The 25,571-nt window shown below is 48.4% G+C and overlaps 1 protein-coding gene across 2 annotated transcripts in view; it reads left to right on the top strand.

The window, feature by feature from the left end:
* The first annotated feature begins 3,104 nt into the window (after positions 1-3,104).
* KCNJ1 (potassium inwardly rectifying channel subfamily J member 1) overlaps positions 3,105-25,571 on the top strand; it is a 35,702-nt gene continuing 13,235 nt past the window's right edge. The window contains exon 1 of one of the 2 annotated variants that reach the window (XM_075909644.1): positions 3,105-3,358. The gene's annotated coding sequence lies outside the window, so the exon portion shown is untranslated. Of the gene's footprint in view, positions 3,359-15,479; positions 15,677-25,571 lie in introns of those variants that run through there. The other variant, XM_006111166.4, reaches the window with a different exon arrangement.

The raw sequence follows: 25,571 nt of genomic DNA, 5'->3' as shown, positions 1-25,571 counted from the left end.
AGCTGTCAGCATCTGTTTGTGTGTTTGAGTAGATGGGAAGGCAGGAGAGGGGAAAGAGAAACATGAATTGTCCGATATGAAACATGTCCCTATTCTGAGGTTTGGTATCATTTTAATCTATCTCAGCTCAGCAGGCATGTTACAGGATGGTGTGCACGGTAAGGAACAGATGCTTTGTACTTGTACCAAATTAATATGCATCGTCACTGGGCTGTAACTCATTGCCCTGGGGGAAGTATTGGGCTCTCCAATTACAGGAAACCTCCCACACAGCAAAGTATTTCTCCTCTGCAAGTCTCTTGCCTGAGTGGCAGCAGGAAGAATATGCAGAACGCTACATGAAGGCGCATCCTAAAGTCACCCAGATGCCAGAGAAGGGTTGTCTATGCATGACCATGTTCTTCTCATTTCGGGACTTCCAAATTCCCCTTTATGGAGTTGTCCCCGATTCTGAGCCACCCCCATCAATTCTCCTTCTAGCCTCTGCTGGAGGCCCGTGTGACAACTGTTGGTGGGTCTCCAGACTGCTGAAGAGGACTCCATTACTTTGCCTAGTGATGGCAGAATGCCAGTCCATGGGGCAGATGGAACAATGAACTGATTAATGACAAAAGGGTACTAAGCGTGTGGGCCCATGAGAAGGGAACTTTCTCTACAGCTCCTGGGAGCTAGATGGGACCAGGAGGCAACACAGAGTTGCTGAAAAGACCCATCAGAATGCCTCTTTTGCTCCTTTGTTACGTTTCTGTATTTGTGAGGAGCAGATCTTATTGTGGAGCTCAGTTGCAAAGCTTGTAGCAGGGAACCGAGCGGGTGGGGGGTGTTGTCTGACTGAAGGAACAGTGCTGACTGTGGCCTGTTCCCAGAGTGACCTCCAACACCATGGGAGATTGGGCATGTGAGGTATGGTGCAGCTTTATCTTACACAGCCATCTGATTCCTGGAAGCCTTTCACACTGGGGTAATGGCAGCTTCCTCAGCAATGACAGTGAATAACATCCCCAGTGTATTTGGCTTTTCTTTGGGCAGACTGTGCTTTCTTCAAGGAATCCATTCCCTTTCATCACTGCAGGGCAGAGGCCTCCTGCAGGGAGCTTTAGCATTCCAGGGGACCTGCCTCGTGAAAGAAACGGGAGAGCAGGGAGAGGGGGGCTATTTGGAGCCCAGCCAAAGAATGATAGGCAGGAATAGGCCCTGCTGCTGATTCAGAATCTAATTGTGGGTTGGGGGTCGGCGAGGGAAGGTGATGAGGGTAAGGGAAGAAGCTACGTCTGACCAAAGTCATGAATGGAAAATAAAGGAGGGATGAGTGATTTGGTGATAGGAGGGGGGCTCTGCCCTATGAAATACTGGGGAAGCACACACTGCCTGGAAAAAATGGGGTGCTACATTAAACGATCCCCTTTCTGCTCCTTTATCCTCCCTTTTCCTAATGTCACTCTCTTTCTTTTTACCCAGGGAGACACTCAGTACCAAGGTACCCTAGTACCTGGTGCAACAAAACTTGGGGTATGTCTACACTAGCTCGTTAATTCAAGCTAGGTAGGCAAATCAGGCAACCGGAGTTGCAAATGAAGCCCGGGATTTAAATACCCTGAGCTTTATTTGCATGTTCCCGTCCAGCCGCCATTTTTAAATCCCTCTTAGTTCGAGCGAACTGCCCGTGGCTACACGCGGCAGTTTAAAGTTAATCCGAACTAAATCCTTAGTTCGGATTAACTGTTAGTTCGGAATAACTGTTACACCTCATTCCATGAGGAGTAACAGTTATTCCGAACTAAGTACTTACTTTAAAGTTAATGGCAGTACACGCAGCAGTTTAAAGTTAAACTGCTGCGTGTAGCTGTGAGCAGTTCGTTCGAACTAAGGGGGATTTAAAAATGGCAGCCGGAGGGAACATGCAAATAAAGCCTGGGATATTTAAATCCCGGGCTTCATTTGCAACTCCGGTTGCCTGATTTGCCTACCTAGCTCGAATTAACGAGCTAGTGTAGACATACCCTTGGATTCTTCAAGTGATGCGAATGCATATCTACCTCAGAGGAGTGTTGGGTGGAGTGGTGGATGGATTGGTGTTTTTTTAAGATGAAAAAAGTGCTGGGTAGGTGTTATTAGACTGATAATTAATGAGACATTAGTAAGGCAATGGGTTGAGTAATAAGAATAGTTAAGCCTTTATATTGGCACGTTTCCCTCTTCAAAACAGTTTAGGGCAGATCCTTTTTTCCCTGACGCAAGAGGTAAAACTCCTATTGGCTTCCACAGGAGTAGGATCTGGCCCTTGCCCCGTTATGGTGTTTGTACATCAGCTGCTGGGAAACAGCCATGGTCCATGAATACCTCACTCTCATTCCATCCCAGGGTCAGGACAGAGGAGAAATATCTTCTCCACCAAGACGGTGCAGATGGTGATGTACCCACCTCTGCCGGTTTGCTTGCAGCACTGAGTTCCATGCGTGATGGGAGCAGGGTGTTCAGATAGGGAACATCTTCTTGGTGATCAGATTGCTGTGTCATCAGGAATCCCAAGTGCCTCTACAAAGCTTGGTCAGCTGTTCAGCCCTCTGCGTGGACTCTTGAGTGTTCCAGCTCCCTTCATCTGCACTAGGACCAAGCTGATGGGAGCTCTGTAACTCAAAGCAATGAGAAAGTCTAGAGCTCCAGTGATGATACCAACTGGCCAGCAATAATCAAGCTCTTGGAGTCCTCGCCCAGCATGCACTGAGCTCTGTGTAAAATCTGGGAAGGATGTGCTGGGGATGGCATCTCCTTTGTTTGCCCCCAAGTGCTAGTTGGGGGTCAGGAGAGGGAGGGCAGGGATGTCCCCGCTCCCCCTTAGATCAGATGATCTGAACCAGGCAGGGTGCAAGCAGTGCAGCCCTGACAAGTGTCAGTGTCAGGAGGTCCCGGCTATTCCTTATCCCACTGAGCCCACAAGTAACAAGCACTGAGCCATTTCCATTGTGACTGCCCTGAGGGTGCTGGGGAGGGAGGCTTGCAGGGGAAGGGGAGTGGGGGAGGGGGGCTGTCAGAGGCACAGGTTCCCTTTGCTAGCTCAACTCCTCTGCTATATCGAATCCCTTTAGCCATCACTGCCGGGCCTTTTTACCAGCGTCTGTAAAGCAGAGCGTGCCTTCATGTGTCACTGCATACAGATGAGCTGGCAACCAGTTTGAGCTAACACAGTGACACATAAATACCAAAGGAGACCTGGGGCTCTTTCATCTGATACAGGATCCGTAGGACCAAAGCACTGAGGAAACCTGCAGCTCCCAGGATACTGCGAGTTACTGACTGCGCAGGAAGCAGGGCTGCTTTTTCTCCTTTCTGTGGCCATTCTTACAGCTGCACAAACAAGGTAAGGGGCTCATTGCAGGCTGCCCTCTTGCAAGCCGATGGAGATGAATCTTCACTCACCTCAGTCCCAGAGGGGGTTGCCCAGATATTCCCAGGCACATATGCGGGTGTGATTAGCCATACTGTGCCATCCAGCTGTACCTAAGTGCAGCTTGTGGACTGCACCCTTTGTGCCTTATGACCTCCCACCTCTTGAGGCCCAAAGTGCAGTCAGGACATCCTGGTTCTAGGCTTGGTTTGGCCACTGTCTTGCTTTGGGCTTTTGCAAGTCAGTAAAGCTCCCCCTGCCTCACTTTACAGATCTGTGAAATATGAACACAACACAGGGGTGCTAAAGGGCTTAAGATGTTGTCAACACAAACATTTTGCACCTCTTTTAGTTACATGTAAACATGTAAAATTACAACGAAGAGAGAGGCAGGATAATCTACTGGTCAGGGAACTAGACTGAGATGTGGGACAACTGAGTATCATTTCCTGCTCTGCAGTTTGATTTTGGACAAGTCACTTAGGCCCTCCATGCCTCAGTTATCCATCTGTACGGGGAGAATAAAACTGCCTAACCTCATAGGGTGCTGTGAGGATCAGTGCATTACAGACAGATGGTGCTCAGATGCTAAAATGATGGAGTTATTTAAGACTGATAAATTAGTAAAACTAAAATAAATTTCAATCCCCCCTTCATTTTCTACTTTTTCTTATATGGTGTCTATGACGGCAATTTATGCACAGTTCGTTTTTTCGTTCTCTGGATAGAGTCAGTTACTTTTCCGCAGCTGAAAGGATCCTTATAAATATCAATAGGAAATCAGAAAAATATGCATACATGTTCAAAATGACATTAGAAAGCAGGACATCCTGTTCAGAGAGTGTTTTTTCAGAAGCTGGTCATTTAAAAAAAATAATATGTTTTAAAAGTCTCAGTTAAGAGGACCCTTTATTGAAATATTTGTAACATTCTCTGAGATCCTTGGATGATTTTGCACTTTTATGTTACCTGATTTCTTATTGGAAGGATTTCTTATTTCTTTCTTTGCATGGAAACATACCACTCCACCATAGAAAGGGAAAAATATCCCTTCTATTGAAAGTTCTGTATTCTGTGTTAGAAAATAACTACATGATAACTTGAACTTCCAGCAAAGGTAAAAGGCTTTATTTGAAATGCCTCACTCAATCCTAATTTGCAATATCACCAGAATCCCAAGAGACACAAATTGTCAAGCTATAATTTCTAGCTATGTTAAAAATCTTGTATAATATTTTTATATGGACTTGCAGAAAAACACAGTTCAGAAAACATTTGTTTGCTTATATCATGTTGCTTTACCCTTTGTATTATCTCTCTCTCTTATAAAACCTCTTCTGTTGCCAGTGACCAAACCTTCTCTCAAGGCACTTACTGGCTAATGAACACAACTGTTATCTTTTTAGTTTTAATCCTGAACAAATGCAAAATGACCTGTGAAATCCAAGTGACATATAGTTTGCGGTCATCACACATAGTGTTGGTTGCACATAAACATCACAAAACCATGAAACAGCGAGAGACAAAGTTCAGTTTATTCTTTAAAAACACCTCACCTAGGACTTGATTTTCATTTCCACGAGGTGCCTTTATACCATGCTGGCAGTATAAAAGAGATTTGAAGTGAAGATAAATTATATTTAGACTAGAATGATGTAAAGGAACCTTGTTTCAAATGAGAATGAAGTTTTCAGATAGCATTGGGTTTCATCTGACACTGGCCTGCTGTGTGACTTTGGCTAAGCCTTTTGCTGTTCCATGCATCAGTTTCCCCAACTCTAAAACGGGCTGATGACTTTGATTTTGCTTTGTGCATTGCACTGAGACAGATGAATACCATGCAATGCTCTGTACAAGAGCCAATTATTCTTACTTTTGAGTACGGTAATATTGTATCTAAAACCAATTTTGATTAAAGGAAGCCAGAAAGCAATAATAGATAAAAAATTTGCTTTAAAAGAATCTTGGAACTTTGCCTGGTAAAAACAAATATACTTTTTTAACCTAAGCATGGCTTAACATTTGAATGAGAAAAGAGAGGGGATGGGGGCTAATGCATTCTCTTCAAATGGATGTCATGGTCATTGCTCATGTGGGGGACTTTTATTTCTCATAAGAAGCTCAGAACTGCCAGCTGGGGTTTGCTTTGGACTGTGTGTGCCCCTTTCTTGTTCATCCCAACAACATGTTTTTCCTGCTCTTGTGTACGAGCAGACAGATCACAGCTTCAGGCTGGCCGAGTGATTTCTAAATATCTTCATCCAGGTTCCCAGCTTGTGCGTGTGTCTGTGTAGACAATAAAACTATGGGGTATGTCTAGACTGCAAGAAGAAGTTTTTACGGAAGAGATCTGCATCTGGCATCTGACAAAGTGGGTCTTTGCCCATGAAACTTTATGCTCCAATAAATCTGTTAGTCTATAGGGTGCCACAGGACTTCTCATTGCTCTTTCAAAAGAAAGCATCCACACTGCAGAAGCGCATTGAAAAGGCGCCTTGTTTTTTTGAAAGAGAGCGTCCACATTCATTAGACGCTCTCCCGCATAAAAGGCCACCCGGAATCACTTCAGCCATTGCATTAGGTCAGCAGTTACTTCCGGGTGCTGTTGCCTAATTCTACCTGGGTATGTCTACACTACAAAGTTAATTTGAACTAACAGTCGTTAGTTCAAATTAACTTTCATAGCGTCTATACATGCAAACCGCTAGTTCAAACTAAATTTGAGCTAGCGGAGCGCTTAATTTGAACTAGATAAACCTCATTCTACGAGGAGTAACGCCTAGTTCGAATTAAGTAGTTTGAATTAAGGGCTGTGTAGCCACTTAATTCAAACTAGTTGGAGGCTAGCACTTCCCAGCTTGCCCTGGTGGCCACTCTGGGCCAAACAGGGAAACTTTTCTGCTCCCCTCCCAGCCCCGGAGCCCTTAAAGGGGCATGGCCTGGCTACAGTGCCCATGCCAGTTGAGAGCCTACCAGCACCCAGCCAGCAGACCCTGCACCTGGCACGGCATGAGCCAGCCACCCGCTGCTACCCAGCCCTCCGCCTCTTCCCAGGACCAGGCTGGCAGCTCCCAGGAGCCTGCCCGGGGCTGAAAGAAGCGGGTGCCCGCCTGGTCTAGTGCGGAGATCGTGGACATCATCGCTGTTTGGGGGGAGGCCTCCAACATCCACGACCTCCGCACTAGGCACAGGAATGCGGCCATCTAGGGCAGGATAGCTGCCAGCCTGGCCACCAAAGGCCACATGCAAACCCAGGAGCAGGTTTGCATGAAAATCAAGTTAGTCCAGTGAGACCCCAGACCCTGAGCCCTGAGCTTAGAACATAAGAACATAAGAACGGCCGTACTGGGTCAGACCAAAGGGCCATCTAGCCCAGTAGCCTGTCTGCCGACAGCGGCCAGCACCAGGTACCCCGGAGGGGATGGACCGAAGACAATGACCAAGCCATTTGTCTCGTGCCATCCATCTCCAGCCTTCCACAAACAGAGGCCAGGGACACCATTCCTACCCCCTGGCTAATACCACTCCATGGACCCAACCTCTATGAATTTATCTAACTTTTCTTTAAACTCTGTTATAGTTCTAGCCTTCACAGCCTCCTGTGGCAAGGAGTTCCACAGGTTGACTATGTGCTGTGTGAAGAAGAACTTTTGTTTATTAGTTTTAAACCTGCTGTCCATTCATTTCATCTGGTGTCCTCTAGTCCTTCTATTATGGGAACTAATGAAGAACTTTTCTTTATTCACCGTCTCCACACCACTCATGATTTTATAGACCTATATCATATCCCACCTCAGTTTCCTCTTTTCTAAGCTGAAAAGTCCGAGTCTCTTTAGCCTCTCTTCATATGGGATCTGTTCCAAACCCCTGATCATTGTAGTTGCCCTTTTCTGAACCCTTTCCAAGGCCAAAATATCTTTTCTGAGGTGAGGAGACCACATCTGTACACAGTACTGAAGATATGACGTACCATAGTTTTATACTTCCCCTCCTCCTTCCCCTGGCTTCCCACATCCAGATCCCTCGTCCCAGGTTTCCCCCTGCTCTCTCCCACCTCCTTTTTCCAGTCTCCCCAGAGGTTAATCCCCCCCCCCCCAGTTTTGTTAAATAAAGAGAGTTTCTATTTTTGAACACGTGTCCTTTATTTTTTACATCAGGAAGGGGGGCTAGGGAAGGGTAAGTGGAAGGAAGTGAGGGAGGAATGGGGCACGAGCCCCTGATGGGGAGGACTGGGGTGGCTCTGCGGGCTCCTCGTGGTGGAAGCTCTCCTGCAGGGCCTCCTGGATTCTGACAGCCCCCCAATTGACTCCCCCCCCAGGTGGCAGCCTGTGGCAAATGCAGCCGGGCTGATGGCCGAGTGCTGTGATGTTCTGAGTGTGGGCACTCCAAGTCAGGACTGCTTTGCTGTCCCTCATCAAGGGAGACAAGCAACCCTGAGAACTGTCTGTCCAGGGTGGGGGTCGGGTCCCTTTAAGCACAGCCCTCGGCTAGCCTGAGGCAGCAGCTCCACGCTCTAAGTCCTAACCTGATGCCCTGCCGGCACTGCTTCCGGCCAGCCTTAACCTCGGTGCAGGGTCCACTCAATGTGGACATGCTATTTCGAATTAGCAAAATGCTAATTCGAATTAGTTTTTAGGTCTAGATGCACTAATCTGAATTATCTTAGTTCGAATCCCTCATCCCAGGTTTCCCCCTCCCCTCTCCCACCTCCTTTTCCCAGTCTCCCACCTCCTAGTGTAGACATACCCTCTGAGACGTGTGCTTAAAGGGACCCCCCTGGATAGCCATTTCTGAGGTTCTGCTGTGGGCTTGCCTACCTCTCCGAGGGACAGCAAAGCTTTTTCAGTGCTTGCCCTGTTTGCCCAGCTTGGTTGGACGCCACAGCATTATTTTGTTTTTGGCGATGAATCTGGAGCTGCCCCTGGGCATGCGATGGCCCCACTCTGGCATGCTGCAGGTTATGCAGCAGTTTCAGCAGACCATCTTGACAGTCCTGCCCCAGCTCGACTCCCAGCTCATCTGTGAGTCCTTCTGCCTGGATGCGGGAGCAATGCCCTTGCCCCTGTACCGCACGGTTGAAAGGCGAGTCTGGAGGCTGGACGCCAGTTCCGACAGGGGACCGGCTGGTGATGGAGCAGTGGGAAGACCAGAAGTGGCTCAACAACTTCCACATACACAAGGCCACCTTCTTGGAGCTGTGTGCCTGGCTCGCCCCTGCCCTCCGGAGACGTGATACCCACCTGTGGCCCGCCATCCCCTTTGAGAAGCAGGTCAATATTGCTGTATGGAAGCTCGCCACCCCCGACAGCTACCAGTTGGTGGGCCATCAGTTCAGCATGGGGAAGTCCACCATTGGGGTCCTCTTTATGATGGTAAGGCACTCTCAGGGTGCACTCTCTGTGGGGGGGAAGAGTCCTGGAAAAGGGGGACCCTTGGGAAAGGCCTGTGAGGTGTGTGGGGGGTGGAGGGAGGGTGGGGGGAAGGGCTGTCCCTGGGGGGTTGCACCATCCTGCCCTCACAAAGCCCTGCTGCTGGAGGTGGGGGGGGGGGGTGGCCTCAGTGTGGGGAAGGTGGCTCCTGGGTGTTTGAGGTGGGGGAGGAAGGCACAGGCACCTCCCAAGGGCTCAGGCACTCCATCTCATTCTAGGTTTTGTGGTTTTGTTGTCTCCTTCTGCAGGTGGTGAGGGACATCGACACCGTCCTGCTGCGCAGAGTCATCCGCCCGGGAGACTTGGACCCCATCGTGGCCAGATTTGCTGCCCTTGGCTTCCTGAATTGCGGAGGAGAGATCGATGGGACACACATTCCGATCCGCGCGCCACAGCATCAAGCCACCCTGTACATTGACAGGAAGGGCTATTTTTCCATGGGGCCTTGGTCGACCACCGGGGACGGTTTTCAGACATTTGTGTCGGGTGGTTGGGCTGGGCACATGATGCCCGCAGATCCAGGAACTCTAGCCTCTACCGCAAGCTGGAGGCTGACACATTCTTCCCCCAGTGGGACTTTTGCATGGGGGACATCCAGATGCCACCATGCATCATTGGGGATGTGGCCTACCCACTCATGCCACAGCTCATGAAGCCGTACACTGGCCACCTGGACCCCACCAGGGAACAATTCAGCGTGCACCTGAATCAGGCCCACATGCAGATCGAATGTGCTTTTGGGCGCCTCAAGGCCAGGAGGCCAGGTTCAGGTGCCTCCTGACTTGTCTCAACGTGGGGGAGCACAACATCCCTGGAGTGGTCGCAGCATGTTGTGTTCTCACCATCATGGAGAGCAAAGGAGAGGCCTTCCTGCCGGGATGGGGGCAGAGGCCAGCTGCAAGGGAAGGGCCTTTGAATAGCTGTGGACAGCTGCCATCCGCCAGGCCCATCAGGCTGGGGTGTGCATCTGGGAGGCCCTGAGCGAGAGGTTCTCTGAAGGAGCCCAGTAACTCTCCCCAGAGCCTCCCCAATGGGAGCTTGAGTCTTTTCCCCCTTATACTTTTCCCACCACAACCCCTCCTTTCCCCCCTTCCCTGTGCAAATAATAAATACAACTGTTTTGGTTTCAGCAAAAACTTTGTATTTTGTTTTTTATAATAAAAGTAACTAGGTTGGAGGGGGCTGAGAACCTGGATAGGGGTGGAAAGAGGGGGACTCAGGGCTGGGAGTGGCACGTGGAGCATCTGCAAGTGCCACCTCAGGTCCCGGGACCTCGATGAACTCGGGCTTGGGTGGGGCCTGGGACACCAGATGGGTGGGCAGGATGGGAGGCTGCAGTGGGGGTCAGGGATGGCAGGGGGAGCAGGGAGCAGGAGCGGGGGGAGAGGGAGAGGGAGCGGGGACAGGACCCGGGTGTGCCATCACCTCCTGGATGGTGGCATGCATGCTTTCGCCCTGCTTTACAAGCTGGTCCCACATGCGATTGCGCCACTCGCCACATGCGATTGCGTGATTGGGCCAGCGTCTGCTGCATGTCCTGCAGGACTGCAATGTGCTCTCTTGTGAGGTCCTGGTGGACCCTCCAGCACTTGCGGCTCTCCTGGCTTCGGTTGGCTGCCTGGGCTGGTGTGGATCCAGCTGTGGAGGACAAGGGGGAGAGGTGATCAGTCATCCATGCAGGCACTGTCCCTGAGGGCGTGCCCTCCTCTGTGAGCAGCGAGCAACTGTCCTTGGAACAGGGGACAGTGATGTCCCATGAGCAAGGCCACGTGTGGCTGCATAACAAGCCCCACACATGCGCCGTGGCAAAGGGGGGGCCCTGTGAAATTGTGCTGCCCTGGGCCCCGCAAAATGGTCATCTGCCCCTGGCTGGAGCTCCTTCACCTTGCTCCGAACTTGGTCGAGCGTGCGGGGGTGGTGCCCTCTCTGGGCCAGACCTTCGGCCATGCACCCATAAATGTCCACATTGCTGCTCTTGGAGCTCAGATCCTTCAGGGCCTCGTCCTCCCTGCCCAGCTTGAGGAGGGACAGGATCTCTGGCCCGGTCCAGGAAGGCACCCGGTGTTTTGCCCCTGGGTGGGTCTGGGATCCCTGGGTCTGCTCCCTGGAAGAGCGAGGAGGGTTTCGGGGGGCTTGTGGCTGTGCCATGGCTGTGCCATGGCTGTGCCAAAGAGCTCTCTTGGAAAAGGCATTCTTCCTCATAGAATGAGGATTACCAACATTGGAAAAACTCCTGCATTCTTTCAATTTTCTTTCAAAAGAACATGATTGCAGTATGGACGTAGGTGAAGTTTTTTCAGAAAAACGGCCCCTTTTTTCCACCCCCCCCCTGCAGTCTAAATGCACCCATGCTGACTTACATCCACTGAAAATCTGTCCATTGCAACACTTCTCCCAACACCATCTATATTGTTGCTGGTGGGGTGATCCCACTTTTCCAGTTTCCATTCCCTACACCGAATGAAGTCCACACTCGTGCCAGAGATACCAGCAGGCAGAAGTCCCATTCCCAGGATTTACTTGTGTTGGACTCCAATCTCCTTCCAAAATTCTCTTCCTTCTCTGGATTGCCAAGAATTTTGAGCGAGAGCCTTCCATATCCCATTGGATCCATCATCCACCTCCACAGCATGGCATAGTGCCTCCACAGCCTGTCCCCAGCAAATGCAAATGGCTGAAGTTTGATTGGTGCACCCATAACAACATTAATGCAGACCAGCTGACTTCAGCGGTGACAGGATCAGTCCCAGAGTGCAGGTTGGGTGTTGGAGCGCATGTTCTTTAGGTAAGTCTGGAGGAGATGGAGCACACTTGATGGGAGTCTGTTCCAAGCGTAAGGAGAAGCTTGAAAGAATTCCCAGAAATGCGGCTTGGCAATAGAATAAAATGAAGAAGTCGAACGTTGGGATGAAGCATTGGCTTGACACTAATGAGGTCATGGTTAGATTCCTCACTCTGGCAATGTTTTCTAGGAGCAGCTGAGACTTTAGAAAATGAAGGGCAGACTGTCAGGGCCCTTCCAGAGCCGTAATTAACCCTAGTCGATCAGAACACGACAGTGGTGAGCAAAGCCTACAGCTGCCTACAAGGTTTTGCCTTTTCCTCCTGGACAAAGACTTAGCTACATCAGTCCATGTATTTGTCACTTCCAGATGGTCTTGCTGAAAAGTATGTACCCATGCCCTGCATCCTCTAAAGCAGTGCTTCTCAAACTTTTGTACTGGTGACCCCTTCCATACCACAGGCCTCTGAGTGCGGCCCCCCTTATCAATGTGTTAATATTCAGCATGGCTACGTCTACACTGGCATGATTTTCCGAAAATGCTTTTAACGGAAAAGTTTTCCGTTAAAAGCATTTTCGGAAAAGCACGTCCAGATTGGCAAGATGCTTTTCCGCAAAAGCACTTTTTGCGGAAAAGCGTCCGTGGCCAATCTAGACACGGTTTTCCGCAAAAAAGCCCCAATTGCCATTTTTGCAATCGGGGCTTTTTTTCAGAAAACAGAACTATGCTGTCTACACTGGCCTTTTTGCGCAAAAGTCTTTCAGAAAAAGACTTTTGCCCAAACGGGAGCAGCATAGTATTTCTGGAAAAGCACTGATGATTTTACATGAGAGCATCAGTGCTTTTCCAGAAATTCAAGCGGCCAGTGTAGACAGCTGGCAAGTTTTTCCACAAAATCAGATGATTTTGCGGAAAAACTTGCCAGTCTAGACACAGCCCATGAGTATAAATGCGGGAGGAAAGCAGTGTTTGTGGTGGAAGCTTACAGCTTATGACCCACCTCGTAATAACTTTGCAACCCCTGTGGGGTCACTACTCCCAGTTTGAGAACCCCTACTCTAATGGAGTCTACTCTGCTTCCTTTGCCGGTTCAAAGCCCCAGTCCTGTTCATAAGGGTCAGGAACTAGCTAAATTTCCACCTACGACCCATAAAGATGGCTGCATTTCTCCTCCTAGACTATGCAATGAACTAAACCCAAGACAAAAGACCCGGGGCAGAAGACAAAGCATCCCAGTTAAGAGGATTTTGAACGTGTTATTGAGGAGACCACATGAGGGGCTTTCAGACTAGAAGTCTAGATGGATCATGGACATAAACAGGCATCAGCATCATGCCTACCCTGCTTTGACTGGATGTATTTTGGGAGGAACTACATCTGGGCTAGGTGGGAAGGGGTCTTGGTAGGGGAAAGAGGCTCACACTGGAAAAGGCTGAGAACCATTGAGCCACATGAACCTAAAATGGAAACATTTTTCACTGCAGCTGAAGGGCCTTCCACATAAAATGTAATAAATAGCTCAAAGGAGGATCTCTTGCAGCCAGGGAGGCTGGAAATTCGATGAAGTCCATGATGGACCTCACTGTACAGCTCTAATGTATTTCCGTTCTTTCACTACTTCGATGAGTCCAACACCAGACGAGACAGAACACTTCCTCTTGAAGGATCTAGATAGCCGCGATGGCTTTAACGAGGGAAAGCGATGCACACGTATTGAATTGTAAGTGAAACAAAGAATTCACATGACTCTGGCTCTTTTGGGCAATATCGCTCATGGTCCGAATAGGAGAGGCAGACCCCACAGCGAATGGGTAGATGATCTAGTAGATTGGCATGGAGCTAGTCTACAGAAACGAAGTCACTCTGCACTGGACAGAGTAAGAAGGAAGGAAATAGTGAGGGAGGCATTGAACACCAACGGGCATTGAACCCATGGTTGTTGATGATGATGATCACTAAAGTGGTTTCTGAATCTCTGAGGTCTGCCTGTGGTAAGAGAGCAAAGGGCTGGCAGGGAGGAGACAAATCCCCCTTGACAGAAGCATCCCATGTGCTTACAAAATGTAAACAATAAAATAATAGGAACCCAAGAGCAAAGCTTTTGTGTTCTGCGGTTGATGCTATCCACAAGCCTTGATTGACTAATAACCTTGGAGTCCCTGGCTGTTTATCAAATATCATTATCCTGCACGTCAAGGAACAAACATGGCAAACAACATGTATTGGGTCAGGGCCAGGCTTGATTGTTTGTACAGTGAGCCACAAAGAGGGTGTTTTATTTTCACTGAGTGTGTGCCCTTTTCTAGCTGGAACTGTTTTCATTTATCTAGCTGGTTCTTTTCCCGGCTTGCTTTGTACCTTTGAATGATCAGGCAGAACAACATCGGTCTCTCCACAAGTGTATTGTGAACTCTCACATGTTGATTGACTAGGCTGCCACCGGGGTCCTTTAATTCATATTTTTGGAGAGAGCAAGCCTTTTTTTAGTCATTGACGTCAATGAGGTGTCAGCAAAGAGCTGGTTCACTGCATCATTATTGCAGTTTAATACAGGTGTCATCCTGCTAGTTTCAACCATTTTACTAGCTACGCTTAGGGCACTGGCTCTCAAAGTGTGGTCCATGGACCACTGTCTTGCAGGTGGGCTATGCGCTTGGGACTCAGCGGGGAGCCTGCACCCCAGTCTCCTCCGGGCAAGGTTGGTGAGCCAGCACTGGCTTTCCACTCAGGACGGAGGGGGGATGAGCCTTGTGGGGGTAGGAAGTAATTGAGGGGGATAGCAGTGCAGGAATCTGCTCATCTGGAGGCTTTCCCCGCTGCTTCCATTGGCTCAGCCTGCTCCTGCACCCTCCCTCCCACTCATTCAGTCCCTCCCACCCTCAGTGTGCTCCTGCACCCAATCTCCTCTTGCACCCATTTTGTCATCAAGGGTGATGGTCTGCAGGAAGGTCAGTGTTGAGTGAGGTGGGTTGTGGGCCAAAAAGATTGAGAACCACTGGCTTAGGGGAACAGCTGTGAATCAGCCCCATCGTGTGCCTAAATTCACTTCCCTTCTCCATGGCTCACATTTTCACCCACTTGGGCTTTTTAAATGCAGTTCAATGCTTCTGCATTCACCATAAAGTCTTCTAGCCTAGACAGGACCTGAATGACAAATGTTTAAGCAGCCTCAGTTCTGGGGGTTTCAGATCAGATGAATAGCTACTGGTTTTTACCTCTATGGCCAAGTCTGCAGCTCCTTCGTGCACAACACTCACGAGCAGTCCTGTGATAGTGAGAAAGACAGGCTGCTCTGCTGCTCTGGGGTTTGTCCTCCAAGCAGGAGGTTGATCAGATGTTCTGCTTCTGCCTCCCAAAGCAGCCTCCCCTTGTGGTGCAGGGGTGTACGGAGTTTGAAATCTCCGCACAGACTGAAACCTTGTTCACGAGTGCCCAGATCCTGCCTCTTTCCATGCTTTTTATGCTGCTAATGGAGCCTTCTGCACTTGTAGAAAAATGCAGCTGCTGCCCCATTAGAATTAGTATTGATAGACAATGAGCACCTTGAGGGCTGTCTGTAAAGCTCTGGGCACTAACTAGCAAGGGAATCATCCCAAGATATTACAATTCCCCTGGACTCCTGCCTCCCCCTGCCCCTCACTCCCTGGTGTTTTAACTCTCCGCGGTATTTATCTTGGCATCATTTCACTCAGCCCAGGCTCTAATTTTTAAGTGCAAACCCTGCATTCCTACCTGCAACAGGCTAACCTTGTTTTCCATAACTTCCAAGGTACTTATTGAGCTTTGACTTGCAGAGAGTAACTAGGTGACTGTCCCTGGCCTTTGGACCCCGCGGGCGGAGGGGGTGGGGTGGGGAGAATGAGGTGGGGAGGAGGAAAGAGGCTCTTATGCTTCATTTCCCTGATTAAGTTATTTGCCAGTTTCCAGCTCCATCCAGATTTGCTGTTTGTCCTTGACCGTGAGGGGAAAGATGCAACTTACCATACCCCCAAGAGTTCAAGTTCTTATTTCTTGCAGCCAAGACACCTGATGGAGCTGCCTTCTATGTGAACCAGGCAGTCGCTCCCACAAATACCCTGGTAAGTCCTGATATTCTGCGGCCACAGGGCAGCACATAAGACTGAATGTGATCAGGCCAATGGCTGATCGCCTTTTGAAGCCATGAAAGAACTGTCTAACCGTACAGCACCATGCATCTCACACTTGATCCTGCAAGCTGCTGAGTGCCCCCTGCAGGGCTCTGAGTGCAGCTTCAGGACTCTTGACTCCAACTGGAGTGGCAGGAGCTCAGTAGCTTGTAGAATGTGCTTAGTTTTAGGGGTTTTTTACATGATGAGAAATAAAGGAACAAGAAAGTAAAGAGAGCAGTGTCTGTGCCTCCTCTTTGAGGCAGGGACGATGTGGTGCAAACACATCCCTAATGTTCTTTGTATTGTGGGTCCATGCTGTCCACAAAACAGTCTGTGCTCATCAGTATACATATTATTCATTTCAAAATAGAGCCCCTTTTCTGGTTAGCCAAGTTGCCAATGAGTCTATTTTGGTCTTCAAATGGGATTTGTCAGTCAGAACAAACAGTTTGGACAGCAAATGTTCAGACCCTTATTTGTTCGTGTGTTAACTAATTGCTCATGTGCTATTGTTTCCACTACCTGATGACCGGATGACTGAAAAGACCCCCTCTCCCCACAAGCAGAAGAACAATAAATATGAATTTTGGACAAATCATTTGTTCAGCTTTTGAGATTCATGGCAATGTTCACAGCTACTGGGTGGTCACTGAAATGCTTATAAAGAACAAATGTTGGAGATAGAGTATCTTGTACTTAAAATATATGACAAGAACCCAAGAAATCTGGATTCATTTTCTGGCCCTATCATAGGCTTGACTTGTATGTTTAAGTGGACAAGTCTTTCAGGATAGTATGTTTAAAAGTCCGTAAGAGACTTAGACACCTAAGTCCCACTGATGTAGACTCTTAAATGCCGCAGTTACTTTTGAAACTCAGACAGGCCACTTTTTGAAAGGGATTTGGGTGCTTAAATATGAAGGTAAGCACCTGGTGGGATTTTCATGAGCACCTGTGAAGGTAAGGCACCCGACTTCCATTTGATTTGGTGTGCCTCAATTCCCCCTCTGAGACATGTTCATAAGCATACTTCCTTCCCTCACCTTGTCTTGTCTTGTCTCTTTTGGAATGTAAGCATTTCTAGCAGGATCTGTCTCTTGCTATGCACAGCACCCTGATCTCAGTGATATGAATAATAAATATAATATGATCCTGGTGATCCTACTTACTCGAAATCATCCCTTTTGTTTGTAAAAATATCTACAACTCCACTCACTATTAGTGCAGCACTACAACCCACTTTCTACAAAGCCATGGTTTATTTGTGGCTATATTTGTTTTGCTGGGTGTTAAGCTTAATTAGTTAGGGGCACAACAGGTTTTCTTCTCTGTGGGAATTGTACAAGTTTGCATTCAGGGGTCTTTCTGTCTAGGTATTTTCATAGTATCTGAGCATCCCTGTTAATATGACAGGTCCCAGAATAATCCTATTTTTCCTGTCCATAGCAATCTTCCATGTGAGGCTCTCTGAGGGTTTTATAAACATTAACAAACATATCCTCCTAACTCCTCTCATGTCATTACTGCCATATTTCAGATGGGAAAACTGAGGCATAGTAAAGTAAAGTGATGTGCTCATGGTCACAGAGAGTCTGTGGCAGAGCCAGCAACTGATCTCAGATCATGTGACTCCCAAGGCATTGCTTTATTGTTAGCCTATGTTCCTCAAGCCCTACAGGAAGATGCCTTCTTAAAGGCAGTTATTTTTGAATATGAGTTGAGAATGAGCATGCTCAGTAAGTTTGTTATAGAATAGCAAAGAATAAAGCCATGTGGGATATTGCTTGCTGACCTTGATCATAGTTCCTGTTATTTGCGTTTGATTTTTTAATGGATTTTATTTGAAGTCAGCTGTAAAAATTCTGGAAATGATCACATTAGGTCTTAGTATGGGAGAGATTTTAAAGCAACCTATGGGGGCAAATCCATACCTGGTAAAACTCAGCAAGGTTACATCAAGGATCAATTTGGCCATATATGTTTAAAATTGTGCAGGCACTTAGTACATTGTGCAGCAACATTATTAATAGCTACTTCTGCTATGGGGAATGCAAAGTACCTTGTTTGCATTCAGCTTGTTCATTCGCCTCGTCACATCAGTGACCCAGGTGATGGGTCAATAATTCATTCAAAGCAAATTGAAAGCCAGGAATGTCTTTCAAGTCAATTACACTTAGACAAAATTAAGAATACAAAGGTATCTCAAGGCCTGGAGTGGAAGTGGCTCTGCCCATGAAAATTTAATATACATTTCAGGAACAGCAGGGCCAAGTTCTGCTTTTGGAGCTGCACATAATTCTCCACTGATCTTCCAAGAGAAGTAGGTAGATGTGCCTGAAAACCCTTAAAAAGCAGAGACCAGACATAAGCATGGACACCTTGATTCCCTGAGGGGAATAATATTGAATTCCTATAATAAAAAGACATTTGCTTTCTGGAGGAGGAGTGAAATTTTAAAAGGCTAGGATGACAGATTAGACAGAAACAGGTCTATTGTGAGGCTTAATTCATGTATACATTAGTGTCCCATCCTGTTCTTTATGGTAAAGAAGAAACAGGATTTGGGTGCATTAAATAGCAAGGGGATTCTTTAATGAGGCTGCAGGACACAAACTGACCCCCTTTGGCTCACAGTCTGACTATACCAGCCTGGGCTGCATAAGGGGGTGGAGTCTGCAGAAGTGCCAAGTACTTATCACCCTCAGTTGAAGTCAGAAGTCCACACTTCTGAAAAATCAGGCTCTACTGCCGCAACACAGGGTCTCCACATGTCCTGCCTTGGACTTAGCAATCCTACAAAACACATTCTCCTTAGGAATCACAGAATCATAGAATCCTAGGGTTGGAAGAGACCTCAGGAGGTCACATCCAACCCCCTGCCTAAAGTAGGACAAACCCCAACTCAATCATCCCAGCCAGGGCTTTGTCAAGCCGGGACTTAAAAACCTCTAGGGATGGAAATTCCACCACCTCCTGAGGGAACCCATTCCAGTGCTTCACCACCCTCCTAGGAAAATAGTTTTTCCTAATATCCAACCTAGACCTCCTCCACTGTAACTTAAGACCATTGCTCCTCGTTCTGTCCTTCTTTCATCCATCAGGAAAGGTACTGATTGTGAAGCAGAATTCAGAAGACAAAGAATAAGGGAAGACCAGTATAGAGAGTAGAGGCAATACCTGAGTACAACAGAATCCCAGAAGCAGGACAAGGATAAAGACTGCTGTGCTTTGGATTGCAACTCCAGCAGTTAAATGGGTTGCTCTGAGACACTCCACATATATTTGCACTTGGGGTGCTGGAGTGTGACAAGAAATCTTCCAAACTACTGGCCGACTATGGTCTTATTGTTGCATCTCAATCCACTAAGTAGTCAAGTTGGAATCATACAAATACAAGCTTAAGCTGCAGGTCGTGTGGAGGCGAGGCTGCAGGCCAATTTAGCGGTGGAAAGAAGCCCAGAGATTTGTTGACAGTAGGCTGTCAGGATTTATCTTGACATGGCATATTCTGAGCTTATGTATGTGCATGTTTGAGGGATGGAAAATTACTGAACGTAAAGGTGAAATAAGCTTTGCTCTGTCACAGTATGAGCATCTCTTGCCAAAAGAGACTGTCTTTGGGACCTTAGCAAAACCAGGGAACATTCCACAGAGGGTATGATAAAGTACATAATCGCTCAAGCCCCAGACACACACTAAAACAATTTGTATGGAAGAGAAAGGATGTAGAGTACCTACAAATTAAACAAGTCTCTCTCTCTCTCTCTCTCTCTCCACACACTAGGGGGTGGTGCCCCCTGCTTGCTATGCTCACCACCCCCTTCTTGTGGAGTTAATCCCACTAGGGAGGCCAGCCCAGGCCTCTTCTTCCCCACACCTCCTGGGCCCTTTCTTCCCCTCCCTCCACCCTCCCACTATGGCCTAACCCTAACCCCAACCCCCCTTTTAGCTGAGGCCATGCCAGGCCCAGCCCTCTCCCCACCAGCCTCCAGGGAGTTAGGCTAGGCTGAAACTGTGATGTGGCCAGACTTGGCTTTCTCCCTCCTGGTTGACAGGGGTTGGGTCAGTCCGCAGCTGTGGCCAGGCCCAGCCCTCTCCTCCCCAGTCATGACAGCTTCCCTCCCCACCCAGTACTGGGGAGGGAGGAGGAGAGGAGCCGTGAGACTTGTGGCTTCCCCCCCCACACCGGGGACGGGGAGGGGGTGGTCACACGGCTTTCACATTCCCCGCCCCCCCAGCACCTGCCAGGCCCCGGGCACCAGGGAATGGGGAGGAGAGAGACACAGCTGAGGACTGGGGAAAAGGGAGGGTACAGGGCGGTACACAGAGTGACATGATGACATCACTCTGTCATCCCACAGGAAAAATGTTTTTATATATAGAGAGAGGTGAGAACCTTTGTCTTTGTCTTTGTATAACCATCATGTATAAGTTTGTATAATCACCATTGTACAATAGGAAGTAATAATTAGAGGCCATAAGCTCTTTCCCCAGATACTCACACTCATTTGGGTACCAGTTTTAACCTCTTCTGCCTTGGTCATGGTCAGTGACCTACCAATTATGTTGACCAAGGAGTTGAACGGATAGAATTAAGTTAAAAATGAAAACAACTTTGGTGGTTGTGGGATGTTTTGGGGAGTAGAGTGGTGGGGCAAGAAAAAGGTCAATACAAAAATCACAGCTCTGTGTTTGAGAGAGAGGAACTGTATGGAAATGTCAACAAGAGAGACTTGATGGAAATTGTGTCATGAGCTTTTGTTCATACAACCCACTTCTTCAGATGAATGGAGTATTAAAAGTCCAGTTTCAAAATAAGTAGGGGATGGGATGTGGGGGAAAAGGAAGGGGGGAAAATAGACACAATAGTAAAACAATTAAATAATAATAATAGTCACTAAGAGCCCCAGTCATGGGTCAAGACTCCTTTGTGCAAGGGGTTATACACACCCAGAAACGAAGACAGATCCAAAGAGTCAGAGACAGGCAGCCATTTAAGCCTAGCTCAGTGGCGTAGACTGGCTCTGGAGACATACTTAGGTATGTGTACACAGCAATTAAACTGGCCCATGTCAGCTGATTCAGACTTGTCAGGCTCAGGCTGTGGGTCTGTAAAATTGTACTGCAAGGCATTTGAGCTCTGGAACCCACCTCCTTTGTAGGGTCCTGCATGTCTGTCATTTTATAGCCATGTAGCGCAAGTCCTGTGACTTTTGGATTAATGATTCACTCTTAATACTTCAGAGAAGGTTTTAAAAAGGGAGACGCATGTGACCCGCACTTTGTACATTTCTCTCCTGACTTTAATCATTAGCATTTTGTGTGGGTTGTGATGACCCATCCCCCTCTCCCAACTTCTCAGGGTGTTCTTGGGTTATTTGTGACTTCTGTTCTCAGTCACACGGGGGAGAGTTCTCCAATTTCAAAGTCTTTCCCTCACCTCTTCAGCTTGGCTTCGGTGCCTTTTCCTGGCAACAGGGAGATGAGGAGACTAGAGATTGTTAAAAAAGGTGCTTCCCTCCCACCCCCACCCACAGAAAAGTTCAGTGAAAAGAATGGAAAAGTGACTTTTCAGAAAAAAATATTTGTATCTGTAGATACTGACGTGGTGCTTCCTGGGAGTTACAGTTCAGGTGTCTCGTATTCTCATTCTCTATAAGCCAGGCTCCCTAGTGGACCCATCTGTCATGATGCACCACAGCTTTCCATCATGGGAGTCTTGGGCCAGATGCATCATGGGAGGTGTACCCCGATTGGAGAGCCCAGATCATGGAGGAGAATAGGGGCATGAAAAATCTGCTCCCAGGAGGCATCATGGTAGGTAGGCTATCAGAATCAAACATTCTGGCTAAAATATTTTGTTTTCAGGCATTTGGTTTTTCAATGTAATTTTGACATTTGCCACAGACAGCCAGCAGTTGGTGAAAAAGGTATTTAGTTAACTCCCCCTGCCCCCACAAATTTCTGCTAAAAAAGTTTAGATGGAAAATGTTCAGCCAGCCTCAGGAGAGGCAGTTCAGTTCAGCAGGTGAGGGTATGATGCATCACCTCAGGCTGCAGCACTTCCAGAAAAAATATCTAGTCAATTAAATGGAAGCACTCTGGTCACTGTATCTCACACTTTGAGAACATTTGTTTTAATGTATCCACTTTTGCCAGTTCTTTTGTGTTTCTGAACTGATAAAGGATGCAGCAAAAGGCAACTCATATGGACTCCAGTGTAGCCAGGGCATTAATTTAGCCTCATGCGTAATCACAATAATGAAACCCCTTTATTGGTAAGGACACCATCATTACTAAAGAATACTAGCAAATGTTTTTGTCCTGACAGAGCCATTAAATGGCAGAAAGTGGATGAAGGAACAGCCATCTCTCAGAGTCCACATACATCTCTCTTCCCCCTGAGGGATGTAGAGGAGAAAGGAACACCACCATCTATAAATTGCCTCTAGCTCTGGAGTTGTCTGCAGCTATGAAAAGTGTTAAATTCTGCCCATTTGGCTTCAGACATTAAGCTGACACTCCAAATGAATGCAGAAATGGAATCTGCAGTATTAAGAGCAGTAATATTCATTACTAATCACTGTAACAGTCTTGCTGCTATACAACATTTATTTATACATCTGCATCTATGCATTTTAATATCCGAGGCTCTGAGTAAGCATTCCTAGCCTTTCAGAAAGCATTATTCTCTGGAATCCCCATTTCTAAGACATTTATTTTTGCATGTATCCATTTGGCTGCTTTTTTGTGAATGAATTAGCAGCCTTCCTAAAGGATTATTTCTCCTGCTAAAGCCTGTGTCCTTAGCCAATACGCTCTGGACCACTGTTCCTTGTAAGCTGTCTGCTTGTGTGGCTGCTCAGGAGAGATCCACAGCTAGGTTTTGTTTCTACTGTTGGTGCACATTTGCACGTACATAAAATTATTCCACACAGGAATGAAAAAAATCCACACGTGAATGGGAAAGATTAGAGGAACATTGCTCTGGGCATGTTGCTCAGCAGCAGAGAAATTAGGGAAGCAAAACAGCATGGTTTTTTAAAGTTGATATACAGGCAGTCCCCGATTTACGTCGGATCCGCACTTACGAACGGGGCTTTCTCGCCCCGGAGCTCCAGGGCGAGAAAAGCTGCTCCCGGTGCCCCTGGTCTGCTAGGGACCGTCTCCAGCAGACCAGGGGCACCGGGAGCAAAGCCGCAGCGGCGGCGGGTTTGCTCGCGGTGTCCCTGGTCTGCTGGAGACGGTCCCCAGCAGACCAGGGGCACCGGGAGCAAAGCCGCAGCCGTGGCGGGTTCCCGCGCTTCTGAGGCTTTGACAGAGCCTGGCAAAGCCTCAGAAGCACGGGACCCCGCCGCGGCTGCGGCTTTGCTCCCGGTGCCCCTGGTCTGCTGGGGACCGTCTCCAGCAGACCAGGGACACTGGGAGCAAAGCCACAGCGGCGGCGGGTCCCGCGCCAGAGCAAAGCCTCAGAGGCGCGGCACCCCGCCGCTGTGGCTTTGCTCCCCGTGTCCCTAGTCTGCTGGGGGGGGGGGGGAGCGCAGCTAGTGTGCCCCCCCCCCCTCAGCAGACCAGGCTTTTGTTGTGGACCCTGGGGCAGAGCAGCTGGGGCACTGCCGGTTGGTCCCGCAGCACCGCTCTGGGCACTACTGGACCAACCCAGCAGCACCCCAGCTGCTCTGCCCCAGGTGTCCCCAAGTCAGCCGCTGCTGAAACTGACCAGCGCTGACTACAGGAAGCCCGAGGCACAGTTGCTCTGCCCCGGGCTTCCTGGAATCAGCCGCTGATCAGTTTCAGCAGCAGCTGACTTGGGGACGCCTGGGGTTCTTAAGTTGAATCTGTATGTAAGTCAGAACTGGCGGTCAGTTTCAGCAGCGGCTGACGTCAGTTCCAACTTACATACAGATTCAACTTAAGAACAAACCTACAGTCCCTATCTTGTACGTAACCCGGGGACTGCCTGTACAGGCAAATAGCAAGGAATGATGATCTAATAAGTACTAGGCTGGGATGTAGGACATCTGGGTTCCAAGCTTTGCCACACACTTCCTGTAGGATGTTGGGAAAATCATTTAACCTCTGCGAGCTTCAGTTCCCCATCTGCAAAATGAAAATATATTTCTTCCATCTTTTGTGTGTGTGTGTATGTGTGTGTGTGACCTATTTAGATTGTGCGCTTCATGGAGTACTGACTGACTCTTACCATATATATGTTTTAGGCCTCTTACAATGAGGCATCTAGGTACTGTACCAGTTTTAAATAGTGTAAGAAGAAAGTTGGAATCTCACAGCTGTGCTTCTTTTTAAAACCCTCTCACAAAAGGCACATGCATGAATTTATGGTAATTTCTGCTTGATTGAGGCTAAAGGCATTTTGAACTTTAATATACACTTTCATCCCTGGATTGCATTGTGAAGAATACTTCACAAGCCTTAGTCAGCCCAGCCTCCCAACCTTCCAAGTGAGGTAGGAAAGTATTTTAATCCCTGTTTCTACTGAAGAAACTGAGGCACAGAATAGTTTAAGTGACCTGCCTCAGGACATGCAGTAAGTTAGTGGCAGAACTGCCCTGGCTTCGAGGCCTCTGTCCTTACCATTGAACTCCCACAGGTGACCAGATCACAGGTTTCTGATGGTTAGAGATACCTGCTGTATATTTTTAGCAGCTGTTTCATCCGGGAGGGTGCTTCACAAATCAATATGAAAGCTTCTTATACGGATCACTTCACCCACCCATCTCTGGAATGGAAAGGGGCAGCTCCTCAATACCTCACTGCAACACGACTTAGCACGGGGAGAGCACGGGGTGGGGGTGGGGAATAAAGAGCAGCAGTGGATTCATCTGACACTTCAGGGGGGATTTAGGTTGGCAGACTGTAATTGCCCAGGCTAGAATTCTCCTGGAGTAGCACACTGATCTGAACGGAAGCTCACATGGCCCAAGCAGAACTAGCCAGTACTAAGGAGGTAATGCCTTTGCTCCAATGCTGTGTGTGTGTGTGTGGGGGGGGGGAGGGGGCGGGGGGGGGGGGTAGAGGGGCATGAACAAATGCCCAGTGCTGCTGCTGCTGCTGAGCTGGCACTCCAGCAAGCTTTCTGTTGGGTCCCTTGGGCATGGCAGGGAGCAAGACTGGAACAGGAGACAGTAGCTCTTCCAAAATTCACAAGTTTTCAAGACATATGTCCACACAGTACTCAATGGGGCCCCACATCATAGACGCCTAGGGCTGAAGAGACCTCAGGAGGTCATTGAGCCCAGCCCCTTGCCCACAGCAGGACCAACCCCAACTAAATCAACCCAGCCAGGGCTTTGTCAAGCCAGGACTTAAAAACCTCTAGGGATGGAGATTCCACCCGCTCTCTAGGTAACCCATTTCAGTGCTTTCCTACCCTCCTAGTGAAATAGGGAGTGTGGAAGGTCCAGCTTGCAGGTTTCTATTAGGACACATCTGTAATGGTAACTTCGGACAAGATATATTACTCATTATTTATATTCTTACTATACTTGTATTTGTTTTAGGACAGGGCCACCTTTTTGTGGTAACCCTAACCAGGGCCGGCCCAAGCTATTCGTGCGCCTCGGGCCCCAGGAGCGCAGCGCCGCCCCCGGGAGTGCAGCGCATGTGCGGCCCCGCGGCGCCACTGGGCCCCAAGTGCCTGGCACATGCGCGGCTCCGCCCCCACCTGGTCCAGCAGCTCCGCGCGGCACCCCCTATAATGGGGTGCCCTGGGCGGTAGCCCAGTCAGCCCGTAGCTTGGACAGGCTCTGGCCCTGACACACTTGTAAAACCTGTGATCTAAGCAGCAGGTGGAGCTGGGGAGATGTAACAGGCAAATTCTGAG

This window comes from Pelodiscus sinensis, chromosome 26 (assembly GCF_049634645.1).
Source record: "Pelodiscus sinensis isolate JC-2024 chromosome 26, ASM4963464v1, whole genome shotgun sequence".
Taxonomy (NCBI): domain Eukaryota; kingdom Metazoa; phylum Chordata; order Testudines; family Trionychidae; genus Pelodiscus; species Pelodiscus sinensis.
The sequence above is the reverse complement of the archived record's forward strand: the minus strand, read 5'-3'. Positions and strand labels throughout refer to the sequence as shown.